The 18,791-nt window shown below is 50.8% G+C and overlaps 1 long non-coding RNA gene across 1 annotated transcript in view; it reads right to left on the reverse strand.

Moving 5' to 3' along the window:
* The window catches only part of LOC135179187 (uncharacterized), a 28,962-nt gene extending 23,970 nt beyond the window's left edge, over positions 1 to 4,992 (reverse strand). Inside the window, exons 1-2 of the long non-coding RNA XR_010303944.1 lie at positions 4,877 to 4,992; positions 927 to 1,022 (exon numbers count right to left, since the gene is read on the reverse strand). This is a non-coding gene — a long non-coding RNA (uncharacterized LOC135179187). The remainder of the gene's footprint in view (positions 1 to 926; positions 1,023 to 4,876) is intronic.
* Positions 4,993 to 18,791: the final 13,799 nt, after the last annotated feature.

Below are 18,791 nucleotides of genomic sequence, written 5' to 3' on the forward strand. Positions count from 1 at the left end.
GTGTCAACAGTGTTCTCCAGAACATGCTTCATACTGAAGGATGGAAAGAGAAACCCTGTGTCTGAAACACTCTGTTTTGAGTACTGCCTTCAGTTTTGGGCTCCCTAGTTTAAGAGGGACAGGGATCTGCTGGAGAGAGTCCAATGGAGGGCTATGAGGATGATGAGGGGCCTGATGAGGAGAGGCTGAGGAACTTGGGGCTGCTTAGTCTGGAGAAGAGAGGACTGAGAGGGGATTTAATCAATGCTTATAAATATCTGAGGGCTGAGGGTCAGGCTCTGCTCACTGTTCCCTGGGATAGGACAAGGAGCAATGGATGGAAGCTGCAGCACAGGAGGCTCCACCTCCACATGAGGGGGAACTTCTTTCCTGTAAGGGTCCCAGAGCACTGACACAGGCTCCCCAGAGAGGTTGTGGAGTCTTCTTCTATGGAGACTTTCAAGGCCTGTCTGGATGTGTTCCTGTGTGACCTGAGCTAGATTGTATGGCCCTGCTCTGGCAGAAGAGTTGGACTCGATGATCTCTTTGGGTCCCTTCCAACCCCTGACATCCTGTGATCCTGTGAAATTGTGCCAGGAGAAGTTTCTGTCCTAAAAGAGTGGTCAGGCATGGGAACAGGCTGCCCAGGGCGGTGGTGGAGTCACCATCTCTGGAGGTGCTCAGAAAACAAGTAGACTCTGGGACATGGTCCAGTGGCCATGGTCCCTTCCAACCCCTGACATCCTGTAAATCCTATGAAACAGGGTAGGATACCTTCACATCAAAGCAAGAGAAAGTCTCCAGCTCTAGCACTTCTTCTGGTCCCCAGCTTGCCTTAACCATCTGCCTGACAGCCCTTTGGCATGCAGAAATACCCAAGCAGTCCTATCTAAGGCAGGTTCACTGCTGCCACTCTCAGCAGAAGGTTGCCCAATCCAGGATCTTACCGAGGGGAAAGCAGCGAAGGTGGTTTCAGCTGTGTTCTCTTTGGTGGCAGCTGCTGGTGGTGGCTGGCTGGGGGCTGTCCTCACCCAGGACTTGCACTGGTACACAAGAAGGGTAGAAAGAAACAAGGCAGAAGTAATCCCTGGAAGCTGGACATTTAAAAATGCAACCCCCATTTTAAACGCCGCCGGAGCGGGTAATGCCAATGTCATTAAAGCCAGACGACTGCAGCAACACCAACTGGGAAAGAAAGGTTTAAGCTCCTTAGACTCTTGCACCTGGCACTTTAATGCTCTTCATTTTCAGTCAGTGAGAGAGAGAGCACTTCAATGGGGGCTAATAACAGCACCACACACTTAGCAGCCTCCATCCATGTGTCTGTCGTATATTTTCTCACAGCCCAGAGCAGGTGTCAGGTGCGTGGTCACTGGGCACCTTCTGCAGCTCTTCAGAGAGCCAGGAATTCTGTCTGCTTTTCTGAAGATGACAGACTTAAGGCCTTGAGACCCAGTTTGTCCTACCATGAGCCATTGGAATGGGCTGCCCAGGGAGGTGGTGGAGGCACCGTCCCTGGGGGTGTTCAAGAAAAGCCTGGATGAGGCACTTAGTGCCATGGTCTGGTTGACTGGATAGGGCTGGGGGATAGGTTGGACTGGATGATCTTGGAGGTCTCTTCCAACCTGCTTGATTCTATGATTTTACGAACCTGTGACATGCCCTGGTGTAAGCTGTGGGTCCTCACAACCTTGCCTTGAATGGATAGTTATCACCTCTGTCACGTCGTGGTCTTAGTAACCCAAGCTCAGACAGATCCATCCATGAGCAATTGCAAATATTCCCTCTTCCAGAGCCATCTCAACCTTCTCAAAGCAGGAGAAAAAGAAAAAACAATGCCCAGAAGAGTCAAGACAGCTGAAGATGCTCTCTTCCTCCTGCATCCCACCCTTTGCAAAACTCTCTTAGGAATTACAGGAGCAAAAAGCCAACAGGGCATCCTGGAAAAGATATCCTTGGGAAGATCAGTCTCTGAATGCAGCTGTGGCCAGTAGTTGGCTCTGGGTGTAGCTGTGGCCTTCATTTGCAGCTGCCTTTTCTTCAGTGGTAATTTAGTGATTGCTCCTTGCAGCTATGCTGCAGTATTAAAACAAGGAGGATGAGTGCTGGAATGCGAGGCACTGGAACCATAGGAGTAGCAAAATTGGATCCCCTAAGCCTTCCCATGCACCCAGGCAAATCTGAGCTCCTATGTGCCTCAGTTTCCCCGCCCCTGCTTGCCCACACATGATGCAGCTGCACTGCTCTGCAAGACCAACTCTCAGTTGACACCTGGGAATCAGAGGGACCTGACTTTGCAGAAGATCACTGCAGATATCAGCACTGCAGGAGTCATTTCAGTCACCCCAGCTGCCAACACAGGCACATTAAACCACACATGGTTTGATGGCCATGGTGGTCAGTTGGACTTGGTGATCTTAGTAGAGGTCTTCTTCCAACCCAAACAATTCTATGATTCGATGATCTCTTAAATAGTGAGAAGAGACCCCGGTAAAAAGCCTCATACTTGCCTTCCTCAACTCCTTTGCTGCCTTTCCTCGGCCCCAGTCCTCCTCCCTTCCCCAACTGTCATGGTTTATTTTGTTTGGGTGGGTTTTCTTTTTCTCCTCTCTCCCCCCACCCCTCGCAAACAGATAGTTTTCCCATGGAGATCCAGCCGCTCCGTGCCCATTAGCATCCTCCTGCATAATTAGAGCCCGAGGCATTGTCATGCAAAGCAGCCTCGGATGACAACACTTCAGCCTGGACGACGCAGAAATGCTGCGAGGAAGTTTCTCACACTGGTTTTAGCCAAGGCAAAGTGGCCTGTGCATGGGTTTGAGATTTTAATTAATCGATGGGTGCTGGGATCCCTCTGCAGTCCTGCTGCTGAGTGAGCCGAGAGCCCCAGCTCACCCCCACCCCCTCACCCACGGGCTTCACATTGCTGCCCAATACTTTTAGCTTGTTAAAATAAATTGAAACCCCCTCACCTCAGGCAGCCAAGGGGATGACAAGGTTCAGTCAGGGTCTCGATCACAGCAGCATGGCTCTGCTGGGCTTGCCTAACAGCTCGAACGCAGCCAAAAAGGCTCCAAAAGCTTTTTCATAGACTCAAGCAGGTTGGAAGAGACCTCCAAGATCATCCAGTCCAACCTATCCCCCAACGCTATCCAGTCAACCAGACCATGGCACTAAGTGCCTCATCCAGGCTTTTCTTGAACACCTCCAGGGATGATGACTCCACCACCTCCCTGGGCAGCCCATTCCAATGGCAAATCACTCTCTCTGTGAAGAACTTCCTCCTAACATCCAGCCTATACTTTCTGCTCCAGGGGTCATCTGCTGGCTCCATGAGCATGGCTTGCTCTAGCTGGAGACTGGTGGTATGCCTTGGGAGACATCATGCAACATGATGATGGTTAGGGGAAGATGGGTGAGCTGGCCCAGGGCAACTCATCAAAGACAGGCTGGATGCTGAGTCCTGCTCAGCCAAACTCACCCTCTCCCAAAACCTTCCCCTTCCCAGCTGCTGCCTCCCCCACTCCTTCAGCAGCAGATGTGAGCTGGTGGATGTATGTGAAAGCAGAAGGACAGAGCCACATCTTCCCCAGGGCCAAAAATGCTATAAATTAGGAGGAGCAGATTTTCAAATGCCTTCAGCAAAGCCAGAGGAAAACATCCCTGTCTACCTACCCCACTGAGAGCAGCCACATTCGCCATATGGCAGAGCAAAAGATCAGCTCATAAAGGGAGAATAAAGGTAAAATCACAAGCAGGCTCTAAGAAATACCCAAGTCCCATTTTCAGAAGGGATTTAACTTCTTAAGGGGCAAAGTCCCATTCTCTTGCAGTGGGATTTGCACACCATGTGCTACAGTCACTTTTGCAAAGAGTTTAAGAGCCTCCAGCTGGAAGATTTTGCTCCGAGGGAGAACATTTAGAAGCATTTCATCACCACCCCAACCCCTCCCCCCCCCAGCAAAATGCTCCCTGCAAAAGAACACTGCTCTTCTGGTCCCCCTGCCCCACACCTGCCTGGAAAGGGTTGCTTTCCACACATTGCAGGCCAGCCTAAGCTGCCTGTGGCTGCTGAGTTTTTCATTTACATGACTTTCAGGTTTGATTTTGCTTGGAGGGGGCTTTGGCCCACGACTAAGCAGCACCAGGACTCCTCTCGGACAATAGATCCAAGACTTGCTCCATGCTGTCTGTAGCATGCTCAGCCTGGATGCTGGCAGTGAGGTGGATGATGCCCAGCCCAGGCAATGCCTCCCTCCAGCCAGGAACTCATTGTGCCCTGCCTGCTCATGGTAGCACTCTGCTCCACTGAGCTCTGTCCTTATCCCCTGTGTCACTGCAAAAGTGCAGGCAACCTCAAGGCCTGCACCAAGCTCCACTTGTATCCTTCCTGTCCTCCCAGCAGGGTTTGAACAGGTAATTTGTGCACAGCTGTTTCAAAATAGAGCTGCCCCTTGTCAAAACAGCAGCACGGGCACACAGGCAGCCTCTCTCCTGCCAGCTCACTCCCTAAGGTGCACCCCTCTGAGACTGCCAGCCACTGAAGTGGCAAAGTAGGCTCCTCCATGCCCATCAAACACAACAAAGCAAACCCCAAATCCTGCCTTCACAGCCATATATTTTATCCTGGAGTGCTGCCTCAACCTCCAGTGAGACTAGCAGCTCCCTGTGGGGCTGGGAAGGGGGGACAGGTGCTGCAGCAAGAGCTGCTTTGAGGCAGAGAGCCATGCCTGAACCTTCATTCCTTTCCCTGAGATCTAGTAAAAAGCCACCAGCAAGAGCCACCAAAACTTGAAGAAGCACCTGAGTTCAGAGCAGTTTTGGGCAGCACAGCTGAGTAATTGAAATGTGGTGAAACAATTTGGGATGCTCCTGGGAAGGTCAGAGATTAACACACCTGGCAGGTCTAATCCTTCCTTGGAGCAGCACCCTGCAAGCACTTTCCTCCTCAAACACGAACTCCTCTGCTCCTCCACCAGCTGACGTGCAGCTTGGCACCGAGGTTTCAACGTCTTTTCATATCCCTTGAGGTGCTTTGCCAGCATTTTCTGCAACAGTAACAAGAAGCCTTTTGATACAGGAATTTCCGAGAGAAGCTGTGGCAAACGAGGACTGTGGGGAAGGGCAGCATCTGTTTTGAACCACTCCTGGATATTATTTTCATCATTCTTCACCCTCCCCCACAATCATTCCTGCTCGACAGAGGACAAGGTTGCAAGCATCATTCACATATAGCACAGGAGGCTTCCCAAGGCATGCCAGGCAGGACCTGAGCATCCCAGAGCTTCCCACCCTTCACGCCACAAGCATCACCCTGACTCAGGATCCTACTGCAGCAGGCTGACTCACAGCCGTTGCGGTCTCAGGGGTGGTGTTTGGAACATTTCTGAGGTGTCCTGGGCTTGACTGCTAAATTCTGAGCTCTGCTCTTTGGTTTCGCCCTGGGAATTCATCCTCCCTCCAAGCAAAGCCCAAAGCAGTGGCATTTGAAACGCGGCAGCAAAAGCAAGCAGGCGTGAGTCAGCAGGGGGAGGATGGGGATGTCTCCTGACCACATCCCCAGAGGATGCCAACACCCCATATGTCTGGCTGGTTGACCTCACAGCGTTGTGCCGGTCACAAAACCAGTGGATGCAGCCAAAATTACAGCTGAGGGCCACCCTGGACAGCCGTGGGTCATTACAGGATCTGGTACTCATTAACAGTCCCACAGGGCTCCGTGTGCTTGCGGAACTTCCCCCTGAGTGACCCTTCCCTGAAGGAGAACAGAGGAAAAACCGGCAGTGAAGGAGCCGAGGGTGATCCAAGCATCCGTGAGCCCCCTCCCCGCATCCTCTGCCGCTCCCACCCACCCCAAAGCGCTGAGAGCTCGGCCGAGGGGACACCGTGACCAGCCTAATGCTGATTGACTGCTGAATGCCGCGGCCGGCGGTGGGGCTGCCTGGTGGGCGCACGCATTGGACACGGTGCTGCAGCGGCAGAGAGGAGACCGCCTCAGCCGCAAGACAGCCAACACAAAAATGAGACGGATCCGCTCTGAAGGTGGCATCGTTTTGTTCAGCCATCTCCAGGGGCTTTGTGCTCTGCTCGCCACACGCAGGCAGCCCTCAAACTGCCCACCCCCGCGCCGGGGGCCGCAGGAAACCCCCACCTCTGCAGATGCTCGGGGGCCGGGGAGGTCAGGCAGCGCTCCTGGCTGGAGCTCCCCAGCGTGTTTGCTTTGCCTGCCCCTAGACCCTGCCACAGTGAGGCAGGCAGAGCCAGCAGCCAGGGCTGACCCAGCCAATGACCCATAACCAGCCCGGCCCAGTCCCTGATTGCAACCTTCTGAAGGGGGCAGCAGGTTTAATGCGCTCCTCCAGGATGGGGAATGTGCCCAGAGGAGCCGCCGGCAGCGCTTCCCCTCTAGGTTTGGGTGGTTTGGTTGGCAGGAGCTTCCTGCAAAGGCAGGCGAGGAAGGACCGAGCAGAAGGCAGCAGGGCACAGCATCCAGGTGCAGATCTCAGAGTATTTCCTAGGCATAAAATTCAGCCAATATGGTAGCCTAACCCTTGGCAGAGAGGGTGAGGGCATTGCCTCTTCCCCAGCTATCCAGAGCAACAAGGAGTGGGACAAGGCTATACTGGCAACTCAGATCACACCTGTCTAGGAGCAGCCACTCAAGGCCAGCTGGCAGCAGAGCCACAGAGCAAACCAAAGTTTGCTGCCCGTACCTACTCCTGCAGATTGCCTAGACTGGGCCACCAGCACAGGGGAGGTGATGGCTAGGGAAGTATCCTAGAAAGATCTCCAGTTCCCTGGGACACTTTTCCAGTTCCCTGATAGGAGATCATTGATCCCTTTCACAGCTCTTGGGGTTTTTAGCAGTTCTTTGCCCACTGTACCTTCCTTTTCCTTCCAGCAAGGTTTCTTGCCTGGCAAGTGATTTTGCAACAGGACAAGAACTCACTGGAGTAGATCCTATACAGTCACATCTGATGATCTTATTACTGTCTACAACTACCTGAAGGGGCATTGTAGCCAGGTGGGGGGTGGCCTCTTCTCCCAGGCAACAAGCAATAGAACAAGGGGACACAGTCTCAAGTTGTGCCAGGGTAGGTATAGGCTGGATGTTAGGAAGAAGTTCTTCACAGAGAGAGTGATTTCCCATTGGAATGGGCTGCCCAGGGAGGTGGTGGAGGCATCGTCCCTGGGGGTCTTCAAGAAAAGACTGGATGAGGCACTTAGTGCCATGGTCTAGTTGACTGGATAGGGCTGGGTGATAGGTTGGACTGGATGATCTTGGAGGTCTCTTCCAACCTGGTTGATTCTATGATCCTATGAAAGGCAGATTCTATGATTCTATGATCTCACCAAGAGGTGGAAGGAGGATGGAAGATAGAGTAGAACCACCCAAATATCCCTCTAGCCCACTGGTCTCTTTTCCATTCATCTTAGAAAGGGAAAATATAACCCAGAGAAGCAAAATGTTCCCTAAAGTTAAACCTCCAGCACACTTTAACTTCCAGCAGTCCAGCAAATGACAACTCTGTGTTTAGACTTTCTCCTAATTCATATTTTATACAGGCCTCTCATAATCCATACTCAATCCATCTTCCTTCTTATTTGTGTTCTCTTTTCCCCCCTCCTTTTTTTTTTTTTCCTTTTTCTTTTAACCTGTTTAATCCTTTTAAGTTCAAGGATTTGAAAAGTAAATACTATAAAAGATGAAAGGTGCGTTGGAGGAAATCAACTTTGATAAGAGGCTTTTATGGCTTGTAAACCTTATTCCGGCCCTTTGGCTTGAAAGGCAACACTAATTTTAAGAGCTTTATGCAAGCTTCACGTTGAGCTTGGGGGGGGGGGGGGTTGGGGGGGGGGGGGGGGGGGGGAGGTAATTATAGCAGCCTAGAAATGATGGGCACCTGACTAAGGGTCTTCTCATCACAGCACGCCGAAGGCTCGCTGAACGTTGGACAACCAACAGCAGGACAGCTCTGGGCTTTTCATTGGCAAGAAGCTAAGCAACAGGCAAAGCAACTTTAAGGAGGAGGGAAAAGAAATATTAGGCATAGTAGCATAACCCTGAATAAATTGCTGCTGTGGTAGTTTCTTTAACTGTGAGGCTGCAGCAACAAAGCATTGCCTCTCTGACCCACCCCTCCGCAGCAAGGCAACAAGAGACGGCACATCTCCAGCAGCTCCACATCTCCAGCAGCTCCACACCATGGCCCTGTTCTATAGGACCTCTGCCCAGGTGGAAGCAGCCCTGAAGGTGTTAAACAGCCCCAGCTCCGCTTCATGGATAGGCTTCAGCTTCCCAGTGGCCAGGACTTGGGCGCAGTTAGGTCACAGCTTGGCAGAGCTGCTCCTGCTTGGGGCGGAAATGTGGAGAGCGTGGATTGCGTAAGAGGAGTGTTTGGAGACGGAGATGTGTTGTTTGACAAACACAGCACTGCATCAGTTGTTTGAACACAGGCCACAAGACTCAAAGGGAAACATCTGAGCCGACAGACCCAAGCTCAGGCCAACACCTCTGAGTGGTGGACATTCTGTTCCAGGTGCCCAGAGTTGAGGTGGAATTGAAGAGCCACCACCCTCTCGCCTCTAGCAAATCCTCGGCACTGAGCACCACCAGCAACACCATCACCCTCTTATCAGTGGGTGACTGCATCACTTCCTCATGCTCTCTAGAACAGCCACTACTCAACTTCAGACAAAGCTTTTCTGCTCTGAGAAATGAGGCTGCTCACTCCTGAACAAGGTCCAGGCTGCAAACCACTCCAGAATGGACCACTGCTGGGGGCTGAATAATTATGCTGGGAGAGAGAGGGACTGCAGTCATTACCTAGAATGCTGCTTGTGCAAAGACAGCTTCAGAACTAATTAGCATCACATGGGAGGATCATGCAAAGCATTATTATGAGGGAAATTAGCTGCAATCCAGAAGAGGAATATGTACCAGGAGAGAAAGGCTGGTTCCTTGGGACACTGCTCTTCCCAGATGGATGGGGAGGTTTAGTGATGGCCAAGTGTCACAGCACTGGAGAAACACCAGCTTATGAGGTGAGGAAGAGGAACTGGCTGAACATCAGGTTATCATCTTTCAAAGAGAGGGCTGGAGACTCATTTTGGAGGCAGTCATGAAGGGTTGGAACTCTTTTGGTCACATTTATACAGATTCCCATGGTCTCTGGAGCACAACAGCAGAAGGTTATTCCCACCACCCCACACCACACACAGTGCTGTGCCCTTGGACATGTGTGTGGACAGATTGGCACCATCCCTATGCTATCTCTGTGTGCCTTGCATCCTGGGTTCCATTTCAGCTCAAGGCTTTAAGGCAAGTATTATTATTAAGACTATAACACCACCCCCCAGACCTCCTGCAGACATATGCTGCTTTCACAGATCTCCAGAGTGAATAAGAATTTGTAGATCAGCTCCTTTGAAGTTTTTCGCCTGAATTTGCACCAAAAACTACCACACTTCTACTCAGCCACTACACATTGTTTCCCAACAAGCTTTGGGTCAAGCCTTGCCTGTGTATTCAGGACTGCCTGGGAGAAGAAAACTCAAACAAAACACAATCATTATCCAACCAAGTCCAGGGCAGAGTTTAGACCTCAAGTCCTCCATGTGGCAACTTGGCCACGGTGCCAAGGAAGGACAGTGCAATGAGATCCAACACCCCAGCAGAGGGAATAGCTTCATGGACTCCAAACTAGTGGGATCTGTGGGACTTTGGCTCATAGATTCTACTGCTGATGGGTTCTGATAATGAGCAATATCTTCCCCTTGCACAGGCTGAACTTGGGCTCTCCTCTGCAGGGCAGTGGAGACACAGACAGGAAGCAACAAACACTTTCCAAACTTCAATATTTTCCAGTCTAAATGAGCAAAATGGATATAAAGTGAGAGAAAATGTGACAAGCAGAGAACACAGACTTAGAGAGCCTCAGGGATTTACCCCAGCTGCTGAGAGGGCACGGAAAGTTGTGCCAAGGGAAGTATAGGCTGGAGGTTAGGAGGAAGTTCTTGGCAGAGAGAGTGATTGGCATTGGAATGGGCTGCCCAGGGAGGTGGTGGAGTCACCATCCCTGGAGGTGTTCAAGCAAAGCTTGGATGAGGCACTTAGTGCCATGGTCTGGTCGACTGGACAGGGCTGGGTGCTAGGATGGACTGGATGAGCTTGGAGGTCTTTTCCAACCTGCTTGATTCTATGATCCTATGAAAGGCAGATTTCTGGATCCCAGATCAGTTGGATCCCAAACCCCTTCATGCACCACTGCCCCAGCCATTGGAAACTGTTCCTACCCAAGGGTGAATCCAACTGCAATTCCAGTCTCTTGAAGCCACCAAATGAATGCCACATGAGACCACCACAAATCTTCTGCTTACTCCAGGGAGGAACAGAGACTGCAGCAAGTGAAGGTGTTGAGACCCTGGAAGAAATGCCACTGGGACACACAAATCCATTCTTGAGGAACAGGCTCTTGGAGTTCCACCTTTCCCACAGGGCTCTTGCATTTATTCCCCTCATTATTTGGTTTGGGTTTCTTTTTTAACTGAGAGGAAAATCTGTTTGCAAACACTATAATGGAGCAGTTTTCACAACTGAAAAATGCTTCCAGCTGAGACTCTTTTCACCACCAATCTGACATCCCCTGCAGATCTGCAAAGCCATGAAGCATCTTGTTAGTACCCTGGACCGAAGCAGCACAGTGGGCTAGAAATTACAACAGTGGAAATGGTTCAGCTTTTTCCCATTATCCAGGCTGAAAAAATGCCAGTAAATAATAACAATAATGAAAATAATCAGGGGAAAACAGCTCAGGACTTTTCCACAACCATATGTACCAGAACTATCTTGGGAAAGACTTTCCATCTCAACCCAGATGTCAGGTGTTACACTAAAAACAACCTCATCAGACCCAGGCTCAATTATCAAGGTCCTTTCTTTCTGGAATCAACCAGCAATGCAGTTACTGATTCACAGCAGTGCTAAGCAAGACCCAATCTTTGGCTAATTTTCACCCAAGAAGCATTCTGAGCTGGCAGCTGAAGCTCAGAGCCCTGCTCAGGTGGGAGTGGAAGAGGAAATGAGTTACAGTGTATGCTGTACCTGTGCTGTCTCCAGCATGAGGACTGAGTTGGGATGAAGAAGCTTTGCTGCCACTCGCCATGTCCTGAGGAGCAGCCCTGAGGAGAGGGACTGGTGGATGAGAAGTTCAACATGAGCCAGCAGTGTGCACTTGCAGCCCAGAAAGTTAACCAGAGCCTGGGCTGCAGCAGCAGAAGTGTGGCCAGCAGGACCAGGGAGGTGATTCTCCCCCTCTGCTCTGCTGAGGCCCCACCTGGAGTACTGCACCCAGTTCTGGAGCCCCTATTACAAGAGGGATGTGGAGATGCTGGAGCATGTCCAGAGAAGGGCCACGAGGATGCTCAGAGGGCTGCAGCAGCTCTGCTATGAGGACAGACTGAAAGAGTTGGGGCTATGCAGTCTGGAGAAGAGGAGGCTCCCAGGTGACCTTCTTGTAGCATTCCAGAATCTGCAAGGGGCCTATAAAAAAGCTGGGGAGGGAATATTTTAGGCTGTCAGGGAGTGACAGGAGTGGGGGGAATGGAGCAAAGCTGGAGGGAGGGAGATTTAGACTGGATGTGAGGAGTAAGTTCTTCATCATGAGAGTGGTGAGAGGCTGGAATAGGTTGCCCAGGGAGGTGGTTGAGGCCCCATGGCTGGAGGTGTTTAAGGCCAGACTGGCTGAGGCTGTGTCCAGCTTGGTCTAGGGTAGAGTGTCCCTGTCCATGGCAGTAGGGTTGGAACTGGCTGATCCTTGTGGTCCCTTCCAACCCTAACTGATTCTGTGATTCTATTCTATGTCACTCTTCCAGCCAGATGGAGAAACCCCAGAAGACATCAAGTTATGCAAAGATGAGGTGGGAGAAAAGTGGCCTCCACTCCTGGGATAGAAAATCTCAAGCCTTTAGCAATGGCCAATACAATCTCTTTGTACCACAAGCATGCTCCAGCCTGCCCTGCAACAGTTCCCCTCTCCCCACACAGCAACACCAGTGGCCAACTAATGTTCCACAGGAGAACCAAACCCAGCAGCTGTTTTGTTAAGCAGCCCCACACTGCAAATGCAATTTGCTAACAGCCATTGCAACGTGCCTGCAACATTTGGCCACCAGACTTGCTCTTGATTTGTTTTCAGAGGAGAAACTATTGCTCAACAGCTGTCGTGTAGGCCTGGTTAGCCCCCCCCCCCCCCCAGTAATAATAATACCACCCTACCCTAAGCACATCTCCAGGGAGATCAAGTGGTTTTTTCCACTTATTTAAACACCACCAGTAGCACCAAAGGATTCTTACAAAGATTAGACCCTCTACACACCAGCCCCACATGAAAGGAGAATCATAGAATCACAGAACCAACCAGGTTAGAAGAGACCTCCAAGCTCAGCCAGTCCAACCTAGCACCCAGCCCTGGCCAGTCAACCAGACCATGGCACTAAGTGCCTCAGCCAGGCTTGGCTTCAACACCTCCAGGGATGGTGACTCCACCACCTCCCTGGGCAGCCCATTCCAATGCCAATCACTCTCTCTGACAACAACTTCCTCCTAACATCCAGCCTAGACCTCCCCTGGCACAACTTGAGACTGTGTCCCCTTGTTCTGTTGCTGGTTGTCTGGCAGAAGAGACCAACTCCCCACCTGGCTACAACCTCACCCCATGGGAGTGCCAGGTGCTGGGCAAAGGGTGAAGAGGAGGAAGAAGGTCTGTCCTCCAAGCTGGGAGGTGCAGCACAGTACCATAATGGGTGGCCATGACTCAGCTGGATCTAAATTTCCAAGGTCTGAGTGCCCAGAGGAGGAGAAAGCACCTCCCTGGCTCAAAGGGCTGTTTCCAATCAAAAAGAGCATCCAGGGGGAGCTGCCTGCACCTCCCCCCACTGCGGTCATGCTTCCCAGACCCATCCATTCAGCAGTGCAGGAAACCATTGGGGCCAAACCAAAGAACAAGCAGCACAGGCACTTGGGCCACACGTGCATCCTGCACGAGTCCTTGGCTGCTAATTGGCCTCACCAGTCCAAGAGCTGGTTTGACTCATGCAAGACCTGGAAGGCATCCAGCAGCAGGAAAACGCAGACATGAGTTCTATGAAGGGACAGGCAAAGCTCCTTTGAACTTGGTGGGCCTCTAAAGCATTCTGCTTCATATATTTGGCCAAAGATTTTAATTACAACATTTTTTTCCTGCACTTGAAGCAGCTGACATGACCTTCCTACTTTATTAAAGAGGTTGCAGAAACACAGTTGCCTATTGCCTGTCTTCCAAAGGTCTTCATGCCTCACAGCCTCACCAAGACAACACTGGTCCCAGGAGCTGTTTCATCTAACATCTCAACATGGGTTTGGATAGCAAAAAATACCAGAAATGGGTTTCCAGATTTACTTTTTCTTTCCACTGTGGCATGAAAGGACACAAGAAGAAGTATCCCCACTCTTTATGCAAGAGCACCATGTCATGGCAACATCACAGTCAATAAGCCAAATGACAGACTGAATTCCTCCAGAGTCAATGTGGTGAATGACTCTGCCCTGGGTTTGGGGAAAAGAAACCATAGAATGGTTTGGCCTGGAAGGAACTTTTAAAGGTCATCCAGTCCAACACTTCAGGAAGAGTGTGGCCAGCAGGACAAGGGAGGTTATTCTTCCCCTGTATTCAACACTGCTCAGGCCACACCTTGAGTACTGTGTCCAGTTCTGGGCCTTTCAATTCCAGAGAGATGTTGAGGTGCTGGAAGGTGTCCACAGAAGGGAGAAAAAACTGGTGAGGTGCCTGGAACACAAACCCTATGAGGAGAGGCTGAGGGAGCTGGGGGTTGTTTAGCCTGCAGAAGAGGAGGCTCAGGGGTGACCTCATTGCTGTCTACAACTACCTGAAGGGAGGCTGGATCCAGGTGGGGTTGGTCTCTTCTCCCAGGCAACCAGCAACAGAACAAGGGGACACAGCCTCAAGTTGTGGCAGGAGAGGTCTAGGCTGGATGTTAGGAGGAAGTTGTTGTCAGAGAGAGTGATTGGCATTGGAATGGGCTGCCCAGGGAGGTGGTGGAGTCACCATCACTGGAGGTCTTCAAGAAAAGACTGGATGAGGCAGTCAGTGCCATGGTCTGGTTGACTGGCTAGGGCTGGGTGCTGGGTTGGACTGGATGATCTTGGAGGTCTCTTCCAACCTGGTTGATTCTATGATTCTACAGATAAGACACAGAGACACTCAAAATGCTCTCTCAAGCCCTTCCACTGTCACAGTCATGCTTGAGACCTTCATTCACAGACCACACAAACATTCAGCTTGGAAAAGCCCCTCAGGATCACCAAGTCCAATCCATATTCCACTCTACAAGGTTTGCCCTAAACCATATCCCCAAGCGCCAAATCCAAAAGACTTTTAAACACATCCAGGGTTGGTGACTCAGCCACCCTTCTGGGCAGCTCATTCCACTGCCTGACCACTCTTGCTGTGAAAAAAAATTTCCTAATGACCAGTCTAAACCTACCCAGTCACAGTATGAGGTTATTCCCTCTTGTTCTATCACTAATTACCTGTGAGAAGAGACCAGCACCAGCCTCTCCACAATCTCCTTTCAGGTAGCTGTAGACAGCAAGGAAGTCTCCCCTCAGCATCCTCCTTTACAAAGTAACCAGCCCCAGCTCCCTCAGTTGCTTTCCTCTGCTTCTCCCTAGGTCATGCAATAAGACAAGTCAGAGCTGCCTCACCTGGCTGGGAAGCCTGCCCACAGGCCATTGGATGTAGCATCTACAGGACTTGGGCAGGTTCACAGAATCATAAAATCAACCAGGTTGGAAGAGATCTCCAAGATCATCCAGTCCAACCTAGCACCCAGCCCTATCAGTCAACCAGACCATGGCACTAAGTGCCTCAGCCAGGCTTTGCTTCAACACCTCCAGGAACAGAGACTCCACCACCTCCCTGGGCAGCCCATTCCAATGCCAATCACTCTCTTTGCCAACAACTTCCTCCTAACATCCAGCCTAGACCTCCTCTGGCACAACTTGAGACTGTGTCCCCTTGTTCTGTTGCTGCTTGCCTGGCAGAAGAGACCAACCCCACCTGGCTACAGCCTCCCTTCAGGGAGTAGCTGCAGACAGCAATGAGGTCACCCCCAAGTCTCCTCTTCTGCAGGCTGCACACCCCCAGCTCCCTCAGCCTCTCCTCACAGGGCTGTGCTCCAGGCCCCTCAACACCTTTGTTGCCCTTCTCTGGACACCTTCCAGTACCTCAACATCTCTCTGGAATTGAAAGGCCCAGAACTGGACACAGCACTCAAGCTGTGGCCTGAGCAGTGCTGAGTACAGGAGAAGAATAACCTCCCTTGTCCTACTGGCCACACTCTTCCTGATCCCAGCCAGGATGCCATTGGCTCTCCTGCCCACCTGGGCACACTGCTGGCTCACCTTCAGCTACTCTCTACCAGCACTCCCAGGTCCCTTTCTTCCTGGCTGCTCTCAGCCACTCTGCCCCCAGCCTGTAGTGCTGCTTGAGGTTGTTGTGGCCACATGGTCCTGGTTCTTCCCCAGAAACCATTGCCATGTTCCCACAGTGCCTCTGCAGACAGCATGTGCCACAGTGCCTCGTGCCAACACCAACCTCCACGGAACCGCCAGAAAAAGAAAAGCGCCCCCCAAAAAGTTCAAAGGTTTTTATGGAGGCAATAATGAGCCTTTTCTCCTAAATTAAAACCCTTTTCTCCCCTTTTCCAGCACAGCAGGACTTAGACTATCCCCAAGTCTGATAAATAAAACATGCTTTCATGTCAAGGAGGCCACGTGTTTATGTAGGGATCTCGGGCAACGTTTCAAACGCTCCTCTAATTAGCAGAAGTTTCCAAAGCCTGAAGTTAACACCCAAACTTTCTTCACATAGGTGCCACTGTTGCCAAATTAGCAGAGGTGACACCATGCTGGCTTTTTTTACAGTAGATCTCAGAGGAGGTTGAGTCCCTAGAAGTCTCTCCAGGCTGCCAGCAGGGCATAATGTTGACTGAGGCTTCAAGCGGTGAGAAAGACAGCGGTGAGGAGAAGTCAACCCCATATTGTAGCAATCTTCTCTTCCTGGTCATTAATTGTATCCTGCTGGTGCAGGCCTCTTGCAGTCTGGTCCTAAAGCATGTCAAACACACTTCCCTCCTCCGAACACTTGTTAAAGAGGCTTTAACCTCCTCACTCCTGAGTCTCAGAGAAGTCTGCTGAGTCAAAGGAAAGAAGGCAGAGAAGAAGTCCAGGGGAGCAGGACTCAGAGGTCACCAGCCAGCATGAACCTCAAGTGCCTAACTTCCTTCTTTTGCAGGAAGACAGAACGGGGAGGGAAGGGGGCAGATGCCTTTGCTGGGATGAACACTGGTGGGAACCCACTCCTGCTTCTCAGCTTTGGGAGGATATGGTCCCAGCTGGGGGCCGTCTAGGATGAAAGAGCGTTTGACATTTTCAGACCAAAGGGTCCTATTTTTATTTTATTTTTGAGGGCCACATGCAGTCAAATGTCTTTAATGGTGCTAGAAACAGATGGGCCACCGCTTTCTTCCCTCGTACAGGGCGCCAGACACAAAAACACCACTGAAAAATGAGAAGTAAAACCTCACCCCCTTTTTCGTTTACTCTTTCTGCTCCTTTCTGGCTCCTGGAGACCGAAAGCGAACAAGTAGCTGGGGTGGTTGGTCATCAACAACCTAAGCTCAAGGTGTCTCCAAGGGAAAAATGGCACCACAGAGGGGGTAGGAGATGGATATGAAGACAACAAAGTGGGTTCAATTCCCAGCTTTAAGACTTTCACAATGTGCAGACTGCCTGGAGCAGCCTTATCCTAGACCTCTGTTGCTTCCACCTAGCTGCATCCACTTCCATTGCATCAGCAGCAGAGAGGTCAGCACAGCTGAGGACTCTGGAGGTCCCAATCCCAGTACATTTCTCCTCATAGAATCAGACAGGGTTGGAAGAGACCACAAGGAGCAGCCAGTTCCAACCCCCCCTGCCATGCCCAGGGACACCCTACCCTAGAGCAGGTTGCCCACAGCCTCTTCCAGTCTGGCCTTAAACAGGTCCAGCCATGGAGCCTTAACCATCTCCCTGGGCAACCCATTCCAGCCTCTCACCACTTTCATGCTGAACAGCTTCCTCCTCACCTCCAATCTGAATCTCCCCACCTCTAGCTTTGCTCCATTCCCCCCAGTCCTGTCACTCCCTGACACCCTAAAAAGTCCCTCCCCAGCTTTTTTGTAGGCCCCCTTCAGATACTGAAATGCCATAATAAGGTCACCTTGTAGCCTCCTCATCGTGCGTTCTTCTCCCTAGAGGTCTCCAGGGGAGCTGACACAGCAGAAAAAGCCATTTAGAAGAGCAGTTTCTTTTCTTCCAAGGCTGCCTCCAGACAACCCTGTTGAAAGGGATGATTTAACCCTGCTCAGCATTCAAGACCGTTGAGCAAAACCAGAAGCAGCAACAGGTCAGTGTTGCTCTGGACAGGACTCCAACTCTAGCAGGAACTCAAAGGAGAAATATTTCTCATTCTCAATAAAGAGACCAAAGGAAAAATTTCAAACCTTTTCATCTTCTTGCTTTCTTTTTCCTTTTTCACTCCTGGGATTACTTTCTCCCTTTTTCCTTTACTGAAGCAACAGGGAAAAGAAGAGAAGAAATAAAAGAGAAACCAGAAGGGGGAAGGATGGAGGAGGAACTTTTCACTGCTGAAAATCAGAAAATCAAAATCCAAACTTTTCCCAATAAAAAGTAATTGAGTTCGTGTCAGGAAAGAAAGGATGAAGCTTTGATTGAAAAACTCCAACCAAATCAAATAAAATAACCCAGGAGCCTTTTGCTCAGGGATGGTCAGACACATTATCATGTTTGGGAACACACAAGACCTCTCCTCTCTCTCCCCTCCTCCTTCCTGGAGCACTGTGTCACTACCACTTCTGCACAGAGCATGCAGCCAAAGCACACACAGATTCCTGGAGCTGGTTCTCAGGAGAGCAGCTGCACAAAGCTGGCAGTTCACCTCCTCTGGGACCCTTCTTTGACATCAGTCCTTTAGGCTGTATACACAGAAGGCTCTCCCAGCAGCCTCCATATGTTTTGGAGAGCCAGGCTCTCACTTAGAATCATAGAATCAGGCAGGGTTGGAAGGGACCACAAGGAGCAGCCTGTTCCAACCCCCCTGCCATGCCCAGGGACACCCTACCCTACATCAGGCTGGCCACAGCCTCATCCAGCCTGGCCTTAAACACCTCCAGAGATAGGGCCTCAACCACCTCCCTGGGCAACCCATTCCAGTCTCTCACCACTCTCATTATGAACAATTTCCCCCTCACATCCAGTCTGAACCTACCCATTTCCAGCTTTGCTCCATTCCCCCTAGTCCTGTCACTGCCTGAGCTTGCACATAAGCCCACCATCTCCCACAGCTGCAATTGCCAATCCATCTCCTCTAGCATCAAACCTTCACAGCCTCCTTCTGCCTCATGGAGTCAATAGAAATATCTTTGTCCCGAAAGATGCTCTTCAACAGACAGAAAACATCTGCATTATGCTCCAAAGATAAATATATATCAGAATAACAAATCTGTGGCATAAAAATCACCCTCAGACCTCTGGCCAAGTCAGACATTTCTCCAGTGAGCTACATGAACTGGAAGTCACTTGTCCAGCACTCCCAAATAAACATCACAGCCTCTTTGTCTCCACCAGACAAGTGCTCATCTGAGATGCCACAGAGATGGAACTATGATCACACAGAGCTTCAGAGAATCAC

Source organism: Pogoniulus pusillus, chromosome 11 (genome assembly GCF_015220805.1).
Source record: "Pogoniulus pusillus isolate bPogPus1 chromosome 11, bPogPus1.pri, whole genome shotgun sequence".
In the NCBI taxonomy this organism is placed as follows: domain Eukaryota; kingdom Metazoa; phylum Chordata; class Aves; order Piciformes; family Lybiidae; genus Pogoniulus; species Pogoniulus pusillus.